General features: G+C 37.9%; 1 protein-coding gene across 3 annotated transcripts in view; it reads right to left on the reverse strand.

The window, feature by feature from the left end:
- The window catches only part of arb2a (ARB2 cotranscriptional regulator A), a 544,044-nt gene that overhangs the window by 3,246 nt on the left and 514,379 nt on the right, over window positions 1-26,419 (reverse strand). The window lies entirely within an intron of this gene.

Genomic DNA, 26,419 nt, shown 5'->3' on the forward strand with positions numbered 1-26,419 from the left:
TGAAAGATGACATAACTATGGGGTTAATTCAGGATACACAAAAGGAAGCTTCTTGTCACAAGCTCTGAACACAAGCTAGTAACAACATACTTAATGAACAGTATACCAATTTTCTCCCGTAGCATTCTTGGATCTGAAATTCTGCAATGGTATATACAGTGTTGTGGAGAGAGAGAGACCACTGAGGTCCACAAAATTTCAGTCCACCAGTCTCACAAAACTATGCAGCTCATTTGATACTGGAGCCCATTATATGAATAATTTGTTTTACAGTTGACTCCAAGCACCTTTTTCAAGCAGAACTGCATCATAAGTACAGAATTCCAAAATGACAAACCACATCCTATTTATCCTCATTGTGTCAAATCCTTGATCCAAGAATAGCTGTGAATTACAAAATCCTGATCCAAGCATAAAATGTGCTGTAATTATCTGCTTTTAATGCACTGCGCATGAAATTTGGCCCATCCATTGCCAAGTTTCATCTAGAGACAGAAGCACATTCTCAAAGTCTAATTACTTTTGTGTAAAACAAAGGATTTTGTTAACTGTTTTCTGTTTTGTTTATAATGAATTACCAAATGAATGATTAAATGGGCTGTGGCACAAAGATTAGCAAATTGACTACTTTTATCTGCGGTTTACAGAAATCCTGATATAACCATAATCCTGATGTAAGCATAACATTTACAGGCAAACTGGTTATTTGTTTATAGGGATTCAACTGCAATTTTAAAAGTCAGTCTATGCATTAATTCTATCGCACAGGAAGAGCCTGGTCACTTCTAGAAGAAAAGATGCAACTTCATTTAATTGGAAGAGAATGGTAAAGGAATAACATAAATCTTTATTTAAAAGCAAGTATAATTTTAGAGATTAAATACTATAGCTGAGATCAGAAACAGATTCGCATTTTGCCGAGTCGTAATAGGTGAGTGCTTTTTTTTCTCATCAAATGTTTAAATGCAGGTGAGGCAACCTAGGCTGATAGGGACAGACATTGCCATTAACTATCACTGTTCATAGATCAGTACTCACATAATGACAGTGTTTGCATGGATTTTGAAATAAAAACGTTTTTTAAAAATTTGGTGCCACACCAAAAATGCTGAAAGTCAACCATAACACACTTTTAAAGGATGACTAGTTGTCACCCGAATGGCAACAATTCAGATTCATAGGATCAGTCTTCATTTGTGATACTTAAATGCCTTTCTCACTCAGCTAAACTGTTTGATGTAAAATATAGTTTCCAGTCTTAAGGTCAACTATCTGTAAGCTTTAACAGTGATTGACGTGCCAAGCTTAGTTAGTGACCAAGTATGCTGCACTATCAATTAAGGCCATTCACAACTAGGCTAAAGCTGTGTGATGTGGGTCAGTTCTTTTGAACAGAGGCTGGACTAAACACCAACATTTCAGGACTGGCTTGGAAAAGTGCAGCACAATCATCACTTAACAGCAGCAAGTGATTTTATCTATCGCTTACAGGTGTGATGCATGAGGCATATATGTGGGACTCTGCTTGAAGAATCAAACCAAAATTTTCAAGTAATTCAGTCTGCATGATCAGTTCACTAGTCTGTTCTAGGTTTATTCAATAGTTTGTTGAACCAAACACAGACCACATGTCACTGGTAATTATGTAAAAAAAATGTGCATGTCACATCAAGGAAGAAAGAACAGGAAAGATGTAGTTTAAATCTGGCAAGCATATGATATTTAAAGGCGATTTCAATGATACACGTGACAATTACACAAATCTTAGCACAATAGAAGTGTCAGAGATCACAGCAACATTAATTCACTGAAGTTAACTAGCAAGGCACAAGCAATACACTTATACAGATTTAGGCAATACCACAATGACAAGTCTGTGAATCGAAGTAATGCTTGGACTATCAACTTACAGCACAACATAGTCACTAATAACAATCTGAATCCTCAATTTTCTGAGCTCCTGATCTCAACCTTATTTATATGAATAATGGACAATCAACGGCTGTGTAGTGTGTCCATCCAGTGATGGGAAACAGAGGAAAATTAGAAGTAGAAGCTCTTGGACATTTTCACAGGCTATTTTGTGGCCAGTTCGAGTGACATTGGCAAAGGTTTATGGACTCTGACAGACTTTTGGCTGCAATTTTTGTGTGGCCCAGGAAACACAGAAGAAGATAAGCCAGCAAATACTTTTAAAATATATGGACATTTAATTTCAGAAGCAAGAAAATAGTCATTCATTTGGTGAACATGTATAAATCTCTGATACAAGGAAGTGCATTACAAAAATAATTTTTTTTGTACTGAGGTACTGAGTTATTTACATCCTAAATTGGCATAATATTCAGAGTCAACAGAAAAAAAAGCAGATATATTTGTTGGCTAAGTATACTGCATAAAAACAATTTAAATCCGAGACTTTAAGTTCTGTTCATAGATCACTATAGGTGAAGTAGTAAACAAAATGCAAGAGACCTATTAGCTTTTGGATCATTAATATTTTGAATGAACATATCACATACATTACCATAAAATATCCCTATGATCAACTGCACACAATCATTCCATTGGTTTAAGGTAGCGATGTTAAAATCATTAATTCTTCATTGTGAAGTAATCATAGAGCATTAATAACGGAGAGCACACAGACCTGGCATCCAGACTGAAAGCTTGATGTAAAACTGAATGAACTCATCACAAAAAAAGTTTTGAAGTATATTGTTCTTAAATATAAAATTTACAGAAAAGATTTCCAGGAGAAATTTCATAACAATGTATCTCATCTGAAATTCAGATGACCATAAAAATGTTTTATAACATATTTGTGTTTCCAATATTTATTTAAAATTCAGATTAGATTAGTTTCTGTTATTTTCTACACTTTGTTTTACATAAAATACTTTTTGTTTTCTCACAGGTTGAGAAAGTTAGCAAAATACACATCAGCTCTTACATTTAGCAACTAAAATCAGAAAAAGAATGACCTTAAAATATTTACTCAAACTATATCGGTAAGGTTTTTTATTGCAGATTCATAACCATTTGATTTGAAACAGATTTCTAAAAGAATCATGTAATAGTGCAACTTTATTCATGTATTTTCCAGAGCTTCAGCACTTTCCCAGCCTTTTGAAATAATTTATTTATATTCAATAATATATCTTCTTAAAATCCTTCTGTACATTTTTAATGGTGACTATTTGAAGACACAAAACAAATGTCTTGTCCCACAGAACATTTCTTTTATCATATATTTATTGAATATATTTGCATGTAGTTATCTTGTTACATTTTATGCAATGTAGAAATATCACCAAAGCCCTTGAAAGAATAATCACTAAAATCTGAAATCATTACCATCTGTCCAGAAAAATTCAATGTAACAAGAGTTTACTACTTTCTAGTCGTTCCCCTTATGCTTATGGAGGTCGCTGTGATAGACTAATAGAAGTTACAAGACTGTGAAAATAAATTAGATAAGTATTTTTGCTAGACACACAATGAAACATGATGGCAGCAGTATTGAAAATAAGAGTTTACACTTTAATGGTAATAACCATTAAAAGAATGCTCAATAACAAGTTTAAGCTTATTTGCTTTAAGTTTGCTTACCTAATTATGTCAGTATCATTTAAGTTCTCAATTCAAGTAAAGTTAGTTTAGCACATTCTTTTCAAACAATACCAGTCTGAAAACATCATAATTAATTATAACATAAAACTATAAGTTATGGTTGTAAACAACTTGTAGTAGGTGACTTTTCACTTTAAAAGCTAATACTGAAGTATTACATTGTTGTAATATTTTCTTGTGGAAGGACAGAGTTGACTTAAGCAATTTTTATGATGTTGACTGTGTGGGTTCAATAGGCACAGAAAGAAACCTTTGTTTGCTATAATTTTTCCCCGTTTCAAGTCACCCACCCTGAGGGTTACATTTTTTTTATGACTTTATTGCTCTACAAACGTCTATACACTGATGGTGCATGTGCTGACCTTCTGCTTATTAGATTGACCTCTTGCTAGCCTGTATTAATGAATAATACTGATAGAAAACAAAAACAGGGAAAACCAACAAGCTATCTAGGATTTAGGAACACTATTGGTCACTGCCTTCAGTCAACTTCATAGAACTAAAATTTTCCAATTAATATCTCCATTCTAATATCTCTTACCCCCGCTAATCTTAGAAGAATAAACATTCTATAACTTACATATCTCAGATAAGTTATTTATAATTTATAATCCAATTTGAAGCTCTTTTCGATTTTTTTTTGCAGGGCAATGCAATCAATGGTTTCTTCAGCCTTCGCAGATCTGCAGTGGCCTGGTACCCCAAACCATCACACAGTTTCAAGTTGAGCAAGACGTAACCACATTGCAGCAGAGTTGCACATTAATAAAGTCTGCCAACAGGTCTGGAGTATGCTAGGGAAACTCTAATAAGCAAAATAGATTCACTTGCTTTAAAAGCAATGATGCTTAGAAAAATATTTGGTTGGATCAGTATCATGTAGAATTAGAAAATAACAAAATAAAATTTCTCAGTGTGAAAATAATTTCTACGTATAGTTGATTTATTAAAAAAACTACCTACCTTTCTGATGGTGGGCTTTATGAATATTATGTTATTAGTTATTCTTATTGAATTGCTAATATCATATTCAATGATGAAACATTCTGCCTAATAAGAGTTTTACTCAAATCATTGACATATACATGTTTGTATTTAGTTATCAAAGAAATACCTCCATAATTCCATCAACAATTGTCAATCATCCGCTGATCCTACTGATGTGTATTTTATCACCAGAAGAACAAAGTAATTTCACAAAAATGAATAATTTGAGCTTTTCTGGGTGACAGATTCTAATTATGCTTCATCTTCATTTATTTACATATGAGTGCAGTTTACAGTAAGGGAAAAACACTCCTTGCCTAGGGCTGCATCTCCTCCAACAATATGCAAGTGATTTGAAACATAATCACAAATATTTTGACACTGAACTACTTACTATGTTGCAAAACAACTTGCTAAAATGCTTTAAACATTAAAATGTATTGGCAGCAATTTAAATATGTAACCACAGCAAATGCAATCCCCAAATCACAAATGTTAATAGATAAAAAATGATATACTTAAATTGTATTTTGTTCAATATTTAAATGGAAACATTCACTCATTTTAAAATAAATGATAAATACTCTGTTAAAATGGTGGGTAGAGGAATTTTATACGGATACATTGCATAATGTTAACAGTAACTTCTAGACTTCAATTGTAGCATCATCACAAGTATTAGGCTAAATGTTTGAGAAGAGTGACAGCTTACTGTGCCAATTTGGATTGTCAAAAACAATAACTCATAGTGAATTGCTCATAAGCTTATATATGTTTATGTAACTTCTGCATGATCACTGTTAGTTTGCTATCAGTTATTTTTCTAAATTCAGATCTACTGAAAGAAAATGATTTGGAGATACCGGTGTTGGACTGGGGTGTACAAAGTTAAAAATCACACACCACCAGGTTATAGTCCAACAGGTTTATTTGGAAGCACTAGCTTTCAGAGCGCTGCTCCTTCATCAGGTGGTTGTGGAGTATAAGATTGTAAGACACAGAATGTATACCAAAAGTTTACAATGTGATGTAACTGAAATTATATATTGAAAAATATCTGGATTGTTTGTTGAGTTTCTTATCTTTCAGAATGACCATGTTGGTTTCAGTTCTTTCATATGTAAATCACAAAACGTTTTTTAAAAGTTACATTCTCAAGTGAACTTTAACAATTGGTGTCATGTTGGTTCAGATAATGCATTGAAGGTGTCAGCTGCCCTGTGTGAGACTGTCTGTGCCACAATGGTCAGACTGATTCTAATCTAAAATATGGATTTACAGAATCTTACATGGATTAATGCAGTTTTTGAACAAAGTAAAATGTAATTCTGCAAGTACAAATTCACCCCTCACTTATATGTGTATGTGTGCATGTGGGTGGCTGTGTGTGTGTGGGTGGGGTGGGGGGTGTTATCAGTGTCTGTGAGAGAGTGTGTGTATTTGTGTGAGTGTGAGTGTAAGGGGGTATAAGTATGTGAGAGGGTGTGTGTGGGAGTGTATGTGTGAGCGTATGAGAGAGGGTCTGTGTGAGTGTATGTCGGCAGGAGTGTGTGTGTGTGTGTGTGTAGGAGTGTCTGTGTGTATGAGTGTGTGTCTGTCTGTGTGTGTGTATAGCGCAATGGGGTCACCTGTAGTGTGAAATGAGGTTCAGGCCATCCACATGGGAACTGAACTTGGCTATCAGCCTCTGCTTAGTCACTTTTCGTTGTTGCCTGTCCTGAAGTCCGTCTTGGAAGACGGTCACCCGAATGTCTGAGGCTTGACATGTATGTTCAAAACGTCAGGAAATATATAAATGTAGATTCATCAGCTGCACCCACAAGGTAGAGCAGAACGTCATCCGATCACAACGCAACACCGTCCATGCTCTCAAAACTAATCACAACATTGTCGTCAAACTAGCAGATAAAGGAGGAGCCATCATCATTCAGAACTGAACAGATTACTGCAAGGAAGTGTATCGACAACTGAACAACCAGCACTACAGGCAACTACCAACTGATCCGAACAAACAGCACACCCGTGAACTAGACACATTGATCAGGACTTTGGATCCAGTTCTTCAGAGTTCCCTATGTGTCCTCATCCCATGTACTTTTCACGTAGGCGACTTCTACTGCCTTCCAAAGATACACAAAGCCAATACACCAAGACGTCCCATCGTGTCAGGCAACGGGATTCTGTGTGAGAACATCTCTGGTTATGTCAAAGGCATTTTGAAACCCATTGTACAGAAAAGCCCCAGCTTCTGTCGCGACACTACAGATTTCTTACAGAAATTCAGCACCCGTGGACCAGTCAAACAGGTAACATTCCTCATCACAATGGATATTTCCGCACTCTACACCAGCATCCCCCACAATGACAGCATCACAGCCTCAGTCCTCTACACCAACAACTGCCGATCTCTGAGCACCGTCCTACAACTCATCTGCTTTATCCTCGATCACAACATCTTCACCTTTGACAACCAGTTCTTCATCCAGACACACTGAACAGCTATGGAGACCAAATTTGCACCCCAATATGCCAATATTTTCAGGCACAGGTTCGAACAAGACTTCTTCTTGTTCGCAGGACCTCCAACTAATACTATATACCAGGTACATTGATGACATTTTCTTTCTCTGGACCCATGGTGAGGAGTCAAGGAAACAACTTCACAGTGATATCAACGAGTTTTATCCCACCATCAAACTCACCACGGACTACTCTCTACCACCTGTTTCATTCTTGGACACATGCATCTCCATCAAGGATGGACACCTCAGCACCACAGGCTACCGCAAACCCACGGATAACCTCACGATGCTACACTTCTCTATCTTCCACCTGAAACATATTAAAACAGCCATCAACTATGGACAAGTCCTACGTATACACAGGATCTGTTCAGATGAGGAGGAACTCCTCAGGAGACAGACACGAGCTACAACTGACAGGGAACCCTTCGTTGTCCAGTACTTCTCAGGAGCTGAAAAACTACACCATGTTCTTTACAGCCTGCAACACATTATCAATGAGGATGAGCACCTCGCCAAGACCTTCCCCACACCTCCAATTCTTGCCTTTAAACAACCACCAAATCTCAAACAAATCATTTTTTGTAGCAAACTGCCCCGCTTTCAGGACAATACCATGTAACCATGTCACATTAGATGCTGCAAGGCGTGTCAGAATGTCTACACGGATACCACCATTACACATGGGGACATCTCCCGCCATGTATGTGGCAGGTACTCATGTGACTCAGCCAACATTGTCTATCTCATACGCCACCGGCAAGGATGCCTGAGGCATGGTACATTGGCGAGACCAAGCAGAGGCCATGGCAACGGATGAATGGACACTGCACAACAATCAACAGGTAGAATGTTCCCTCCCCGTCAGAGAACATTTCAGCAGTCTGGGAAATTTGACCTCGGACCTTTGGGTGACCGTCCTTCAAGGTAGACTTTGGGACAGGAAACAACGAAAATGACCAAGCAGAGGCTGATAGCCAAGTTCGGTACACATGAGGATGGCCTCAACCGGGACCTTTGGTTCATGTCACATTTCAGGTGACTCCACTGCACTATACACACACACATAGACAGATGCACACACACATATTCCTACAAAGACACACACTCACGTACACCCTCTCTCATACGCTCACACATACACTCCCACACACACCTTTTCACATTCTTATACCCCCTTACACACACACACACACACACACACACTCTCTCTCTCACAGACACTCATATACCCCCCACCCCACACAAACACCCACACACCCACATGTACACATACACGTATAAGTGAGGGCTGAATCTGTACTTGCAGAATTACATTTTACTTTGTTCAAAAACTACATTAATCTATGTAAGGTTTTGTAAATCCATATTTTATATTAGAATCAGTCTGACCATTGTGGCACAAACGGTCTCACACAGGGCAGCTCACACTTTCCTTCATTACCTGGGCCGACATGACGCCAATTGAGAATGTAACTTTAAAAAAATGTTTTGTGATTTACATATGGAAGAACTGAAACCAACATGGTCATTCTGAAAGATGAGAGACTTAACAAACAATCCAGGTATTTTTCAATATATAATTTCAATTACATCACACTTTAAACTTTTGCTATAAACTCTGTGTCTTACAATCTTATATTCCTCAACCACCTGATGAAGGAGCAGCGCTATGAAAGCTAGTGCTTCCAAATAAACCTGTTGGACTATAACCTGGTGTTGTGTGATTTTTAATGAAAGTAAATGGCCTTTCTGGCCAAAGACATAAGATTAATGCAAATGGCAGCAATGGTTACAGCTGGGAATTGCAACTAGCTCCCTAAAGAAAAGGAGCCATAAGCTCAGAGGAAGTTGAGTCCAGAACTGAAAGATGTTTGGACATTTCTGATGAATGAAAGGTCTTGGAATACAGTGAGCAGGCAAATAACTTGGAATGATTTCCGAAAAAAAGTGCAATGGATTCTTACTGTTCCTAAGATAGGAAAATAGATTATTTTAGACTGATTATCCAAATGTGAACAATGGAAAGGAGTGTCATATGCCAGTTGTACATTCCTGAACATTGTGAATGCTCTGTTGTGCTTGGCATTGATTAGTTTCACTGTTGTTTTTATGCCCATGACATACACAGTTGGCGGGTGAGATGTCTTGCCAGCAATGCACATTTATAAAGTTGGCAATTGATGCCAAATTCAATTCTAAATAAATTGTTTGTTTTCTGAGTATGAGAAAAACACAACAATCTTGATTTATTCCTGGATGCGTCAGTCAGTTTGGATTCAGGAAGAGGACAGATGAAGGTACCTGAAGTGACTGAATTTCTATTTATATCTTCTACTGCAAACACCTCTATATAACCTTTCTGACTTTGTGTTATCATTCTTGTTGCACTTCATTTAGAAGGATCTGTTGATGAGTGTTTGCAATGCAGAAGATGTCCCTATGCAAAATTGAAGTCAATGCATGGCGGCATAAGGCAACTTGGGTGATACAAGGAAGAGTATACCAAAGGGAGAAATCTTCATTCACTCCACAGATCTTTTGTGAATTTGCTCATGAGCTGAAAAAAATGACGTATCTAAGAGAATGTTTATTTGGAATTTCCCTTGGTAATGTTTTCATTTTGGTTGTGATAAGTAAACTGAAAACCTGATTTTCTGGCTTTCATTGAAACTGATTAATGGAGCTGGGTCTGATGTCCTGATTGCTTTCCCCTCACTTTCTGGATGGTCTTTCCTAAGGACTTTAGGAATAAACTCACAATTCACCCCATCTGATGCTTTTCTGGCAGATTTACTTGAGTGCTGGTGTTACTGAAGCTTTCGACCAAGCATGCAGGGAACATTTGGATTCAAGGAGTGAGGTGATGGTGCCTGCCCTTGACATCAAGGCAACATTTGATTGAATATGGCATCAAACAATGCAAGCAAATTTGTGGTCAGTGGAAATCAGGGCAAAACACTCCAATCGTTACAGTCATATCTAGCACAAAGGAAGATCATTTGAGCCTTGGAGGGCCATCATCTTAGCCACAGTACAGCACTGCAGGAGCTCTCATGGATTAGAAACCTTTAACATGCACCTATGGGACCAGGAGTCTGATGGTGGATCAAATATTCTGGATAATCAAGAGGTATGCATAACTGAAGTAAACACTGCTGAATCAAAGCTTCAAGTCATCAACATCCCTCAAAAAATCTATGTAAAAACATCAACACACCTCCTAAAATCATTGTTAAAAATGAATAGTAAGTAATAGAAGCGTAATAGGAGTATACGCATTGTTGTTACACTTTCTTAATGAAGGGCAGTTGCCCAAAACAATGATTTTCCTGCTCCTCAGATGCTGCCTAACCTGCTGTGCTTTTCCAGCACCACACCCTCGACTCTAACCTCCAGCATCTGCAGTCCTCACTTTCACCTAGATTTGTTTTCACAGTCAACTCTTTATTAATTACTTAGGTTCTTGATTAATTGTGTTCAAATTTTAAATACATGTAAAGAAATAGAAAATACAATTAGACAGTGACCCCTCAGTGCCTCTGCACTCAGCGAGGGAAATGTCAAGCTGGCCAGAGATGAAACCAATCACATCCTCCCCACTCCATCCTACAGCCAAATGCAAATCGAGTGTAGCATCAAAAGGATCTTGCATGCAGCTTACTCAATCAGTTATGAACAGTGCGCTGTGCATTGTGACTCCCCATCCAGCCCAGTGGTGCGACCATCTTTCCTCCATGACAGAGAATACCCTCAAATACTGCTGCTTGGCATGGCTGCAGCTGCTGTTTCATTTATCTCCTTGTCATCCAGAGAGCAACCTGCTAATATGGCTGCTGTCTAGTCATCTTGGTGCTTAGCTTCATTGGTTTTCTCAGTCAGTACCTCCTTCTCCTGCTACTCAATTGAGTCTTCCTCCTCCACTGCTTCTGTGGTGTCGGTGATGCTGGCCATGCTTGCATATTTGGCTTTTTCCAGCAAGTTTGGTGTTCCAATTTACAGCAAACACCTTCTGGTTTTAATCTTACAAACAAAATTCCTTCACTGAAATAACGTATTTCTTAACAGTTCCAAACTATTTCCTATCTTCACGAGAATCTGTATTATCCATCCAGCTTCAAACAAGGCTTCTGAAAACCTGAATCCAAAAGGGCTTTCCACGCTATGAGTGCTTCTCCTAAGTCAAAAAAAAAATGCAGAACCTTCTATCTCAAACCTAATGATTACATTGTTTATTTTGTTCCCTCATAAATAAACTTTCCTGATGTAAAGAAATTCACACCCCTTCAAGAAATCTATCTCTCCCACTATTTTCTCTAAATAAACCGTGGCTTGAAAAAGCCTTATAAGTTAACCATTAAATCCCTTCATGTACATAGACCAAGATCCACATGTCACAAGATCAAAATCCAAATGTTAAAAGAAAGATATTAAAGGATACAAAAATCACACACCTTACATCACAATATCCCAACACTCAGTTGTTACCATCAAGCCATGGGATCTAACCTTGCTTTATTCATTCATGGAAAGTGGGCATCAATGACTGGTCCAGCATTTATTGCTCATCCTTAATTGCTCTTGAGTAGGTAGTGGTGAGCTGCCTTCTTGAACTATTGCAATTTGTTTGATTTAGGTAGACTCACAATGTTGTTAAAGAAGGAATGCCAGAATTTTGACTTTGCAACATTGAAAGAATAAACCTACAAGGTAGGAGGTGTGCGGCTTAGAGGGGAACTTGTTCAGTTCCACTTAAATTCTTCGTGTAATGAAGCATACTGTGCCTGTATTCAGAAAGACTTGGAGAACATTCAAGCTTGAGCTGTTATGCGGCAAAAAACATTTCTATTGCAGAAGTGCAGGCAATGACTATCTCAACAAGAGTGATTCTAATCAATTACCCTGACATTCAAGAGCATTACAGTCTTTGAATTTTCTCAGTATTAACATCCAGGATTCATCATTGACCAGAAATGTAACTGCACTAGCCTTGCAAATACTGAGGTTAGCAGCGATGGTCACAGTTTGCCTATTTTGCGACAAGTGGATCACTTGCTGATTTTCTGAAGTCTTAACATCATCAACATCAACATGGAAAAGTAGCCCGCTTGGTTGTAGACCCACTCTAGACATTCATTTTGTTGGGGTGTAAGTTCCATAATGTGGTCAGGTGACCCAAGACTTCCAGGATTGTTACAGAAATATTGACATATTTTTCGTGAGCATGGATAAAAACTCAAAATGCATAAGCCACGTTTAGACCTAGCTGGACTGTGCAATTTGTGGAGCGAGGTTTTGGACAATCAATTTCTTGTCCAAACCATTTAGGCCTAGAACTGCCTATCAGGTACTAATGGCCACATTGCTTCAGAACGAATCTTTGTTTATACCTCCAGTTAAACTGCTTTAGAGTCATAGAGATGTACAGCATGGAAACAGACCCTTCGGTCCAACCTGTCCATGCTGACCAGATATCCCAACCCAATCTAGTCCCACCTGCCAGCACCCGGCCCATATCCCTCCAAACCCTTCCTATTCATATACCCATCCAAATGCCTCTTAAATGTTGCAATTGTACCAGCCTCCACCATATCCATTGGCAGCTCATTCCATACACGTACTACCCTCTGCGTGAAAAAGCTGCCCCTTAGGTCTCTTTTATGTCTTTCCCCTCTCACCCTAAACCTATGCCCTCTAGTTCTGGACTCCCTGACCCCAAGGAAAAGACTTTGTCTATTTATCCTATCCATGCCCCTCATAATTTGTAAACCTCTATAAGGTCACCCCTCAGCCTCCGATGCTCCAGGGAAAACAGCCCCAGCCTGTTCAGTCTCTCCCTGTAGCTCAGATCCTCCAACCCTGGCAACATCCTTGTAAATCTTTTCTGAACCCTTTCAAGTTTTACAACATCTTTCTGATAGGAAAGAGACCAGAATTGCACGCAATATTCCAACAGTGGCCTAACCAATATCCTGTACAGCCGCAACATGACTACCCAACTCCTGTACTCTATACTCTGACCAATAAAGGATAGCATACCAAACGCCTTCTTCACTATCCTATTTACCTGCGACTCCACTTTCAAGGAGCAATGAACCTGCACTCCAAGGTCTCTTTGTTCAGCAACACTCCCTAGGACCTTACCATTAAGTGTGTAAGTCCTGCTAAGATTTGCTTTCCCAAAATGCAGCAACTCGCATTTACCTGAATTAAACTCCATCTGCCATTTCTCAGCCCATTGGTCCATCTGGTCAAGATCCTGTTGTAATCTGAGGTAACCCTCTTCGCTGTCCACTACACCTCCAATTTTGGTGTCATCTGCAAACTTAATAACTGTACCTCTTATGCTCGCATCCAAATCATTTATGTAAATGACAAAAAGTAGAGGGGCCAGCACCGATCCTTGTGGCACTCCACTGGTCACAGGCCTCCAGTCTGAAAACAACCCTCCACCACCACCCTCTGTCTTCTACCTTTGAGCCAATTCTGTATCCAAATAGCTGGCTTTCCCTGTATTCCATGAGATCTAACCTTGCTAATCAGTCTCCCATGGGGAACCTTGTCGAACGCCTTACTGAAGTCCATATAGATCACATCTACTGCTCTGCCCTCATCAATCTTCTTTGTTACTTCTTCAAAAAACTCAATCAAGTTTGTGAGACATGATTTCCCATGCACAAAGCCATGTTGACTATCCTGAATCAGTCCTTGCGTTTCCAAATACATGTACATCCTGTCCCTCAGGATTCCCTCCAACAACTTGCCCACCACTGAGGTCAGGCTCACCGGTCTATAGTTCCCTGGCTTGTCTTTACCGACCTTCTTAAACAATGGCACCACGTTTGCCAACCTCCAGCCTTCCGACACCTCACCTGTGAGTATCGATGATACAAATATCTCAGCAAGAGGCCCAGCAATCACTTCTCTGGCTTTCCACAGAGTTCTCGGGTACACCTGATCAGGTCCTGGGGATTTATCCACCTTTAACCGTTTCAAGACATCCAGCACTTCCTCCTCTGTAATCTGGACATTTTGCAAGATGTCACCATCTATTTCCCTACAGTCTATATCTTCCATATCCTTTTCCACAGTAAATACTGATGCAAAATATTCAGTTAATATTTCCCCATTTTCTGTAGCTCCACACAAAGGCCGCCTTGCTGATCTTTGAGGGGCCCTATTCTCTCCCTAGTTACCCTTTTATATTTGTCCTTAATATATTTGTAAAAACCCTTTGGATTCTATTTGCCAAAGCTATCTCATGTCCACATTTTGCCCTCCTGATTTCCCTCTTAAGTATAGTCCTACTTTCTTTATACTCTTCTAAGGATTCACTCGATCTATCCTGTATATACCTGACATATGCTTCCTTCTTTTTCTTAACCAAACCCTTAATTTCTTTAGTCATCCAGCATTCCCTATACCTACTAGCCTTCCCTTTCACCCTGACAGGAATATACTTTCTCTGGATTCTTGTTATCTCATTTCTGAAGGCTTCCCATTTTCCAGCTGTCCCTTTACCTGTGAACATCTGCCTCCAATCAGCTTTCAAAAGTTCTTGCCTAATACCATCAAAATTGGCCTTTCTCCAATTTAGAACTTCAAATTTTAGATCTGGTCTATCCTTTTCCATCACTATTTTAAAACAAATAGAATTATGGTCACTGGCCCCAAAGTGCTCCCCCACTGACACCTCAGTCACCAGCCCTGCCTTATTTCCCAAGAGTAGGTGTAGTTTTGCAATTTCTCTAGTAGGTACATCCACATACTGAATCAGAAAATTGTTTTGTATACACTTAAGAAATTCCTCTCCATCTAAACCTTTAACACTATGGCAGTCCCAGTCTATGTTTGGAAAGTTAAAATCCCCTACCATTACTACCCTATTATTCTTACAGATAGCTGAGATCTCCTTGCAAGTTTGTTTCTCAATTTCCCTCTGACTATTGGGGGGGTCTATAATACAATCCCAATAAGATGATCATCCCTTTCTTATTTCTCAATTCCACCCAAATAACCTCTTTGGATGTATTTCCGGGAATATCTTCCCTCAGCACAGCTGTAATGCTATCCCTTATCTAAAATGCCACTCCCCCTTTGTTAGAAGAATGCCATGCACACTTAGTAGCATCTAGCTCAGTAGGAGACTAGAGATGTAGTGCAACAAGCATTTGACATCTGAAGGTTCAAACCATGTTCTGCAACTTTCAAGTATGAAAAGTAGTCACCTCATTGGATCTTTCTGTCCTCATATAATGCTAGTCTTGGACACAGGTCAGAATTTTCAAGAAAGGTGTGAAGAGAGGATGAAAGGGCAACCTGGAGCCCCAGCTGCTCTGCCTTTGCACCTTCTTCAATGACATCTCCAGATGACACCTTCAACTGCACAGTACCTCCAACTGTTGTATCTAATGGCGAGCATCATTATACTGAAAGACCTGATGATCAGAGCCAGCCCTACACGTGAAGGGAAGTCCAAAATGTCTACTGCAGATCTTGAAACATCAGCCAACTCCCAAAGACCGAGGAACAGCCTGACCCATCCTTAATGAGTGAGTATTACTAGGCCTTCCAGATAGCCAGTTCAAATACAGGGATGAGGACGTATTGATAGGGTGTAGTGAATCCAAGGAAGTGTGTGTCTGAAGTAGATAGTGTAGATTTGTAACTGTTTACTTAGAGATTTAAGACTGTTTACTGAAGAGTCCTGTGAAAAGATTGATAGAGTTCCATAGGGTTTAATCAAAGTACTAATAGATAATCTTATTGTTTTTTTCTTGATAAAGTGTTCAATAAAATTGTACTGGGTTTCTTCTGACTTTTGTTCCCTTTGCCTTACCGTGTAAGGTGCCTGAATTGAAAAGGGTTACTGAAAACTGGTCAAGGTTAGTAAGTTACATTTATCAGCATTTCATTTTACAACAATAGCCAATAATTATCCTCCAGTATCATGTTCATCTGGTTATTACTCACATAAAAGGCCTCACATTAAGTAGTAAATGGCTATTTGATTACAAGGGATACAGCAGCCATGCTGTATGCACCTTCAGCAGGAGCATGCATTTTGTTTGGATTTTCCTCTCAGAGATGAATACTTGGATAAACTATAGCATTCCTCTCACCACACCAGCTCAGGTTAGCTAACTTGGCCCAAACAGGGGATCATACCAAAAATCTTGAATCAATGCCACTCAGGAGGCCATATCCTTAACAAAGTTAAAAATCACACAACACCAGGTTATAGTCCAACAGGTTTAATTGGAAGCACACTAGCTTTCCTAGTGTCGTTCCTTCATCAGGTGATAGTGGAGGGCTCAATCTTAATAGAATTTATAGCAAAAATGTAACTGAAATTATACATTGAAAAATTGATTGCCTGTTAAGCCTTTCAGCTGTTAGAATACAGTGATAGTTTCACTTCTTTCATGTGTAAATCACAATACCTTTTTTTAAAAAGTTGCATTCTCGGGTTAGCTGTTAACAATGGTGATAGCTAGACAATATGTTGAAGGTGTTAGCCCCCTGTGTTCTCTGTCTATGCCATGATGTTTAGATTGATTCTAATCTAAAAAGTGAGATAACGGAGTTTTATATACATTCATGCAGTTTTTGAGCTCAGAGTTCTGCATGAATGTATGCAGTTTTTGAGCAAAGTACAATGTCCAAATCATATCCTTAACACATTGTGTTGAGGAGCTGCTGTGCACAAATTGGCTGTTTCATTTTCAAATTTATCATGGTGACTGCAATTAAAAAGTATCTCACTTACAGTAGAGCACTTAATGGCTTCCTGATACAGCACAAATTGCAATCTGCATTTTTTTTGCTTTCTTAACTTATTGGATCAGAACAAAGATGCAAACAGAACAAATGTTTTATGATGAAAATCAGCTCATGGACTTTTGACCCTTATAATGCATGACGGATGCTTTCCCTGTCACAGACGTCTAGACTCGGACAGTTTCAGAATAAGGATCAGACAATTTAGAACTGAGATGGGGAGGAATTTCTTCACTGAGAGATGGTGAATCTTTAGATTCCTCTTTGGAGGCTCAGTTGTTGAGTACCTTCAAGGCTGAGATTGAAAGATTCCTACATATTAATATCATTAAAGGATATGGGGATACTGTAGAAAAAGGTGTTGAAGCAGAATATCAGCCATAATCTCATTGAATGGCAAAGTAGGCTTGCCGGGTTGAATAACATGGTTTTGCTCCTGTTATGTTTTGCATTATTTTTCTAGCATTGCTAAAAGAATTTACAAGTTAAGGAAAAAGAAAAATCATCGCTGTCTATTTTTTAAATTAACATCTTCTAGTTATATATTCCCTATAATTAAAGAGATTATATAAAGTTGGCCACTTAAGCAAAGCTGATGGGAACAGTGACATTATACATCAGCCTTCAGATACTCAACTAGGGTGGAGTAGATAAATAGTGCTTCAGTTCAAGGCTGAAAATCAATTCCTATTTGACTTCTTTTACATAAGATTAAGCAATGGTTAGCTAACGGGTTATATTTCAGATTTAGGAAGTGCTTGCTCTCATATAATCCTAGTAATTCCAAATGCACACAAAGAGAACATGATTTTTAAATAAAGTAATGAATCATTGTGATAATATGTAGGCCAGAACAAAATGCTAAAAAAATTTTTATAAATAACAAACTTTTTAAAGACAATAACTTGAAGCTTTCCAAACAAAGGTCTACTTAATAAACAAAACAATCTGTAGCCAAGCTTGAAGCTAGCTTTTGTCAGTCATTCTGTAATAGTTCTGTGTAAACTACTCATAAGTTTGGTTCGTAAGGGCCATCTAACCCGTCAAAGACTGTCAACTCACTATGTTAACACAACTCTGGCTTATTCAGAACATACAGTAGTTCTCACTAAAAAATTGACTGATTGGTTAACGTAATTCCACGTTAGTCACTGGATGTGATTTTTGATTGTCGTTAAAAAAACTGGATTAAGAAGCTGCACAGTAATATTTCCAAACAACAAAGCTGACAAACACCAATGTCGATAAATAATTCAAATGCATTCGTAAATACTGCTGCAGAAAATGAACTGGTAGAGTAATATGTCAAATTTACACAACAGTTAATGAAATGCGTGTTTGCAACGTCAGTTAGATGAAATAAAAATCATCTGTAAACAACAGACTGTCAACACTTTCAATCCTTAAAAAATTTTGAAGCATTTTATTTCAATGACAAAATCTTCTAATAATGTTATTTCCAAGACTTGTTTCAAACAAAGCCTGCGTGAATAGTTCAGTAGAACTGTCATGTTTTGTACAATTCACAATCAAGTTAATAATCATTTGGAAAGTTCCAGGTAACATGCTGGTGTCAGATTTCCAACATGTACACTATTTTGCTTTTGCATCCTGGTATCATTTTTTTTTCCAACATATCATAAGTTCTAACTATGCCTGTTAGACAAGAAATATTAGTTTACCATACGCATAAATAAAGTCATTTATTTTAAAGTCATTCACCAGCCACCTAACCCATAGGATTCACCTGTATCTCATTGGATTTGATGATGCACTTAGAGGCAAAACAATGTGCCAGCAGTCCATTATATAGACATTTTATGGAATTCTGCACTGGAATTTACTGTGAATAGAGAGCCGCAAAAGTGCAATAAACTCTAAAGTAGATCTGGGACATGTGTGAACAAGATCACCAACAATGCCTCAAATAATCAAGTTGAAGAATTATTAATGAGCAGCACAGAATGTTAATCAAGAAAGGTCAGTTAGAATATTTAATTCCTTTCAAAATAATGTAAAAAAACAAAATAAAGGGGGGAAAAGAAAGATAGATGCTAAGAGAGATCAGACAAACATTAAATAATATTATATTGAAACTTTTTTATTATTTTAAAATTTCCATAAAAATTACACATTTGTGAAAGTTAATTTTCAGGGCAAGGAAGTTGTTTGGCAGTAATATAGATCTTTTTTAGACAGTTAAAAATGTCCTGTTGCAGGATGAACAAGTCTTAAACTTCACTGGTGGGTTTAATGGGCATTTATCACATTTGCAAAGACATTTAGAACTTTGTAGCATATTTCAATGGAAAGTCTCTTGGCAAAATATTGTTACATTGAAGATTCTGTTTGAATTGGAAGAAACTTCCTGATTTGCTTGTTTAACTGTGCAAATGAAGTAACTGTGCCATTTGCAGTTTAATAATGGTTAACGTTGTTAGCCTCCATCACTTCAATAGCAAACAGCAATGTTGGATGAATATGTTTTGGCAATTTTCAACTTAATAGAAGAAGCAGTAGGCAGCATGTGGTACTTCACAGAGTAGTGGGTTAAGAAAAGAACACATTTCCCACATACTGGGTTACTAACTCAGCCTTGTTATTGTAGTGATAAAGAGAATGTCTTCCTTCAAAGAGGGAAGGAAAATTAATAGGAAAGTCATTCTGTGCAGTTCCTGAACGTGTCTTTTGCTGAGGTACTGATTGAAAGTCATCTATCTAGTCTACTAGAGTAGAATGGTGTATGATGTGGAAAAAAACAACAGAAAGGATTGTGAACTGTGTATTTCTACACAACTTTGGAAAGAGCAGGATGAGTGGAGATTTCCAAAATGTTTAGCTGGGAAGCTGGCTGGGCAATTTAGGAGTCCAGGCTACAATGTAAACTTTATATAAAAAGTATCAGATGACAAGATTTTCTGGTGAAAAGTTAAAAAAAAAGGTGTTACGGATTCCTGTAAAGCTAGTTACAAAAGTAATGATAAAGGTAATTTCCAGGTAACAACCATTATTCAAATCTGATAAGTTTGCAATCAACTGAATAGAAGCCATTCAAAGAAATGTTTTCGATATTATAATTTTATATGTTGTCTGTCTATTTAGACGCAGTGTGAATGAATCGACCCAACCAATTCAACTGGTTGGCATCTGTAGTCTGGCATTAGGAGGAATCATGGGGAGAAATTAATATCTCTAGTCAGAGGGATTCTATCTTAGAGCAAATATTCATATATGTTCACTTTTTTATAACATCAAACCTTACAATTTTAACACTCAATTTATTACAACAGAAGTTTGTATTTATGTAGAAAAATGTACCAAGTTTGCAGACAGGTAATCAGAAAAGTCTGAATGCCAAGAAGCAGACATTTGAAGGATCAACCAAAAGCTTAGTCGAGAAGATAGGTCTAAAGAATGGTCTTAAAGAGCTTACAGATTCACTTCATCTCTAATGGAGGTTGCCAAACCTGTACATTGACTCCTTCATATCCCATGTTAACTTCACTTTGGTTATTGCATTCTACCACAAGATGTTGGGCCGAAGGGCCTGTTTCCATACTGTAAGTAATCTAATCTAATCTAATGTAATCTAATCTCAGACAGTGGGCTCCCTTCATGCTATTACCTCCCTATTTTTGTTTTTCATCAGGTTTGCCTCACCTTATCAATGTTAAGTCCATGTAACTTGGGTTCCTATTACTCATGCGTTTGCACTTTTGGCAGCCATTCTGAATCATAACCTGTTACCTGTTTGCTTTTTTGTTCCTTTCTCTTTGCCCTTCTATCCTATCTTTGCAATCAACTGAATAGAAGCCATTCAAAGAAATGTTTATGTATCTGGTCACATTGTCATGCCAACCTCCATTTCTTACCTCTTGGTTACTTTGCTATTCCCTGCTATCTGATATACTCACATCACATCATCACAACATGTCACTTTTCCTATTCTCCTATTATCATTTTAGCATTGAATTTGTGTTGCATAAACTCATAGACTACCTCGGTGTCTGTGGACATTTTGACAGAGGCTTATCAATACATCTACTATATTGTCCCTACTAGCAGCAACCACATAGCTGTTCTTTTATCTCTGCTGTTGATCCCTCATGCTCCACCTGGCTCCAAATTAAATTTAAAAACATACTTTTTTTCTCAAATTCCATCAACAATTCTCAAAGGGATCACTGGTCAAGCAGCTGGTGACTCAGAAGCCTGAATAACAAGTCCTTTATTCAGATCTGCTGAATTTTTATGTAAAGTGATTAAACATCTCATCAATAGTGCTATCAAGTGGCACTTGGGCAGTAGTAATCTGCTCACTAATTTCCTTGTTGACCTTCTGGGTCCAACAAAATTCTGATCCTCATGTTTAAGTTCCTTCATGACATCACCCCTCCCTATCTCTACAATCACCCAGAACCCTCCACTCCTCTCTTCCTGCCACTTATGCATTCTCTTTGCCCTCTTGACCCTATTATTGCCAGTTGGGCCTTCAGTCATCTAGGTCTATCTTCTGGACTATCCTTTTTAAGTGTCACTACCTCTCCATCTCCTTCTAAAGAACAAAACGTTGTATTTTTATCATACTTCTATTGTATAAAATTATCACAAGGTGCTCCATAGATGCAAAATCTGACAAAAATGGACATGAACCAAAGAAGCTGACATTATTCAGCTCAATTAGACTGCTCTCATCTCACTTGTCTGTTTGATGAAATATGTTCAAATGTTTGCTTTTATTTTGAAATAATTATTGTTTCGATCATAAAAATAAAACTCCATTAAAGGAATTTTCAGAATGGCAACCAGTTATGTCAAAATTTTTAAAAATGATACTAAATATTAAAATAGAACATGAAAAAATATCAATTTCTTTTCTGACCATATTTCAAACTAAATAATGCTTTCTTTCACTCTTTGAAGAAGAGGCTTCAGACATACTTTTGACTCTATAACCTTCAACAATAAGCAGGAGCAGCACTTGTGGTGAGGTGTATTCTCATGAACTCCTGCATTTCTCAGTGATTCAGTTAATCTCCTGCCAGAGTTACATACCTAGCAGTTCCTGGATGGAAGAGTGGGCAGAGACTTTATCCCACTGGCTTCGCTCGTATGAGAAATAAACTAGGCATTTATGCACTTCTGTGTTGCTTCCATTTTTGCATATAAATAACAACTTTGCTTTTAGATAATACAGTAAAATATAGATTATTTTGTAGTTTTTAACTAAAATCCTTTGCATGAAAAGTTGAAGAAATGTTGATAGATGAAATATGCACAAGTAGCCAACGACAAACCAACACTGATGTCTGCATTGACATTCTTGTGCAGCCAAGATATTACGATAGTAAGCACCAGTGGGAATAGAAGTTTGTAATGAGATAGAATTCCCTAGAAGCAATCGGTTGTCAAGCCAAGGGAAATAAGTTCTTAAAAATCATTCAGTTTAGTAATAATATTCCATTTTATTGTTAGGGTACTAAATATGCAGTATCTTTGGCTCAGTTATTTCTACAAAGATATTGTTTGGAAAAAGAATCTAACAGCAAGTACATAATGATGAGGTCTTCCAGTCTCTGTGATAATCTTTGACAATAATGCTAACACTGTCATTCTGGCCACAAGAGAAACATGCATCTACTAAGCTCTGACCCTCTGAGCCTTTTATCTGCGTGTGTACTCTCCACAGGCTGAACAAATAAAGGCTAACTGATAATTTACACATGAATCAACTTTTTTGAAGAGTGGGCACCGGAGACAGTCCTTTTCTCTGTAGCTGAGAGAATGGCAGTCAGGTCTGAGATTGTCTCGGCAGCAATCATTCGAGTAAAACAGCAATAGATTAGAAAATGGCAGATCAGCAAAGGGAGGCAGTGCAGTTAGATAGATAAAAATGACAGGATCAAAGGATGAAATGAATGCAGACCTCATGCAGAGTTCTACTACATCCAACTATAACACTGATGCTCTTTTTACCTTAAAGCAAAGGGCAGGTAGTGCTTTACACATTTGAAAATGCTACTACATTAACAGACTGCAGGAAAATGTAACAAGTAAGAGCTTATACTTTCTGAAAAAGAGAAACAGTGAACATCACATATTTAGGTCTCACACAGCTATTACAAGGTAGAAAATGTTGGATCTGTTCATCACAATTATCCAATATACACTGTCAACCTGTGAAACCTTCCCAATTGGCATACATTTCATATCCCCTCAAAGACATTCTTAACTTGATGAGGAGACCACTCTCTGGCCACTAACTGACTAATGCTGTAAACCAGACACCATGGTAAGAAGATTTTTAAAAAACTTACTTTCTTGCTGCTGGACTATTTCTAGGGCTTGACTGGTTGATATCAGGTCCAAAAGCTGCTGGTGTATGATTTCAAGTTGCAGTTTCTGATATGGTGCAGGCATTTGATGCCAATATTCCAAAATGGAAAATCTTGCTTGAATATTGATGTGTCCAGAGTATATGAATTTAGTTCTGCAGTTTTTTTTCTATAACTTTAATTTCTTTGACTCCACTCATTCTGTCTCTGTATTCACTCAAGCTGCTACCATTTAACTGTTATGTGTTTTCTAATTAAACACTTGCTTGGTTTTTTTCTATTCTTCACCTATCCTGCACACTATTCTTGCAGTATCTTCTCCTAGTTAACCATGCTCACAAAGAGTTTGTACATTTAAAACAGAAACCTGTTGTTTTCTCCATAGATGCAGCACAAAATTGGAACATTGCAACCAAATAAAATATAAGTTATACAATCAGTGGTGGTGAGAAGGGTAATGAAAAGGGGAGCGAGCTTGCCCTGGAGAGAAATCAACACTCCACCCCCCTGAACCACCACTTCTGCTGGATAAGAACACCCCTGGGTGATTTTCTCGACTCACCAATAAAAAGGACATTAAATGGCCAATTAATGGCCCTAGTGAACAAGAAACATAGCTAGTTTCCAATGTGGGAAACGATGGTAATTTGCTTGTTGAGTTGGGGTAAAGCCTCCAACTACTGCAACTTGGAGCTAGTCAGAGGTAGTAATGGGAGGGGGGAGATGGGTGGTGTCAATTAATGGTCTCTAAAGCTCCTTGGGCTTTGCCTCCAATCCTGTTGAGCCCCTCTCCCTGTGATCCGGACACCATGGCAAGAAGATTTTTCTAAAAATTACTTGCTTGCCGCTGGACTACTTCTAGGGCTTGACTGGTTGATATCAGGACCAAAAGCTGCTGGTGTCTGATTAGTCAGGGTCTCCTGGTGACCCAGGTAACCAATGTTGAGGTGCCTGAAGGATGAGATAATTGACATCACTCTCCTCCCAGCTCTTCATGAGCTGACTGTTTGGATGATCTGGCAAGTTTGCTTACTGGTGGAGTTGACATGGTGTTTGATTGTTAACATACCCACTTTTATACGTAGAATAAAAGGGAAAATCCCAACCTAACTTTTAAACAAAATCGTTGAAATGAACAAGTGACATGAATAGAATTATAACATGGCAATAGTTTAATGATAATACATATTTGATCGGTCAAGATTGAAGCTGATGATTTATGAGCAAATGAATATACAAAGTGGAACATTCAACTTTTTGATGTAAAATGGGTGGGATCAGTTCGATTGGCTGTTAGCATCTCTCATTGAAAGTAAAGTTAGGCAGGGCAGTATAACAGTACCTCAAAACCTGAAAATTTTGGTGTCAGTACATTGCTCTGAAAACTGGTTCTACACTTCCAACTTGTTAGTAATAAGCAAATGAAGCCTCTTGCTGAGGACATAAGGCTGACTATACAACTGCTTTTCCCATCACTTGACCAAGGTCCATCCAAGCTCAAAATTGTCTAATATATTTGCAGGCAAATCAAGAAACATCAAATACATAGATCAGCATGTTTATTTACTTCCCTTTGGTCAAAAATAAATGAAACTGTTTCGTCAACTAAAAACAGAAATGCTATAATCACAATATAAATGTTTAGTAAATTATTTGTTTCTTTTTCTGTATTCCAATTCAAATTTACGAACTGCTATATGGTAGTGATCTTCTTCATTTAACCTACTCTACCGAAAGGCAGGTCCATGTTGATTATTTACTGAACCAGATCAAAATACTGTGCTTTTAATTGTAGGGTGGAAAGGCAAGCTCCAAATTTACGCAGCCAGAATTGAAATCAAATCCTACGCTTTTGGCACGAATTTGATCGACATTCTAATTATCATGCCAACTGAGCTAATTTATTGCCTATCCAGAGATTCCTTTCAGAAGGTGGTGGGTGCTGCTTTCTTGAACCATAGCAATCCATTTGATGTGGGGAGACTTCCAACACCTTGGGGATGAAGTTCCAGGATTTTGACCCAGTGACAGCAAAGAAATGGCAAGATATTTCCCAGTCAGGATGGTGAGTGCTTGAAGGGAAAACACTCTGAAGAAGAGTCACGTTGATTTGTAATGTTAACTCTGTCTCTCCACGGATACTGCCAGACCTAGTGAGTTGCTTCACCATCCTCTGTGCTTGTTTTATTTTTAAAAATGCTTGATGGTGTGTCGGCATACCCCCTGCTCTCTCCATTGGACCATGGTTGATCCCCTGGTTTAATAGCAATGTTAAAGTGGGGGGATATGCCAGGCCATTAGATTTCAGATTATGTTGGAATACAACTGTGCTACTGCTGATGGCTCACAACTTTTCATGGATGACCAGTGTTGACTTGTTAGATCTGTTTGAATTTTATCCCCTTTAGCAAGGTTTTAGTATCATACAACATGATGGAGGGTGTCAGAATGAATGACACTGACATCATAAGTGGAACATTTTACTACCCTAAAAACTTAACCAGCTTTAATGTCTGAACACTGTACTTAACTTTAACTCAATTTAACTCATAGGAGATATGGTACTATTAATGCTCTCTCTAACTCAGGGAGGATCTGATGAGAAAACAGTAAAAAAAAATGACAACCACAAAAAAAACAGTTCTTCTGTAGTACGCAAGTTAAAATTCCACCAGCTTATTATCCTGCTAAGGTAAAGTAACGCTACGCAAGTGCTTTAAGAGTATAGTGCAGTCATGATATGTTATAACAGCACCATAAAAGTAATTGCCTAATTAACTGTGTAAAGTCTGACTTAAGCTTAAAGTAAATCAGTATCATTATGTCATATATTTATATTAAATCTAAATACCTACAATGCATAGAACTGAAGTTTGAATAGACTGGTCTAAAGAATTGTTTCTGAAAGATGTTTATTGCAAAATGTTTATTGCAGAAACAGGAAATGTAAATATAAGACAAAAACATTATGTGCTAAGCATGATTCAAGGATTTTTTTCATGCTTCGAACACTTCAGTGGTAGAAAAGACAGTAATCTAATGTGATCATTCTTGATTCAACTCAAGGGAATTCCAAAGATCCTGCTTTTTTCTAGAAATGCAGGTACCTTAGTTTATGTGAAAAACTAATGAATGTTTTGTTCAGCCTAGCCTTTGATGTTT

The sequence above is a fragment of the Chiloscyllium punctatum genome, chromosome 2, assembly GCF_047496795.1.
Source record: "Chiloscyllium punctatum isolate Juve2018m chromosome 2, sChiPun1.3, whole genome shotgun sequence".
Taxonomy (NCBI): domain Eukaryota; kingdom Metazoa; phylum Chordata; class Chondrichthyes; order Orectolobiformes; family Hemiscylliidae; genus Chiloscyllium; species Chiloscyllium punctatum.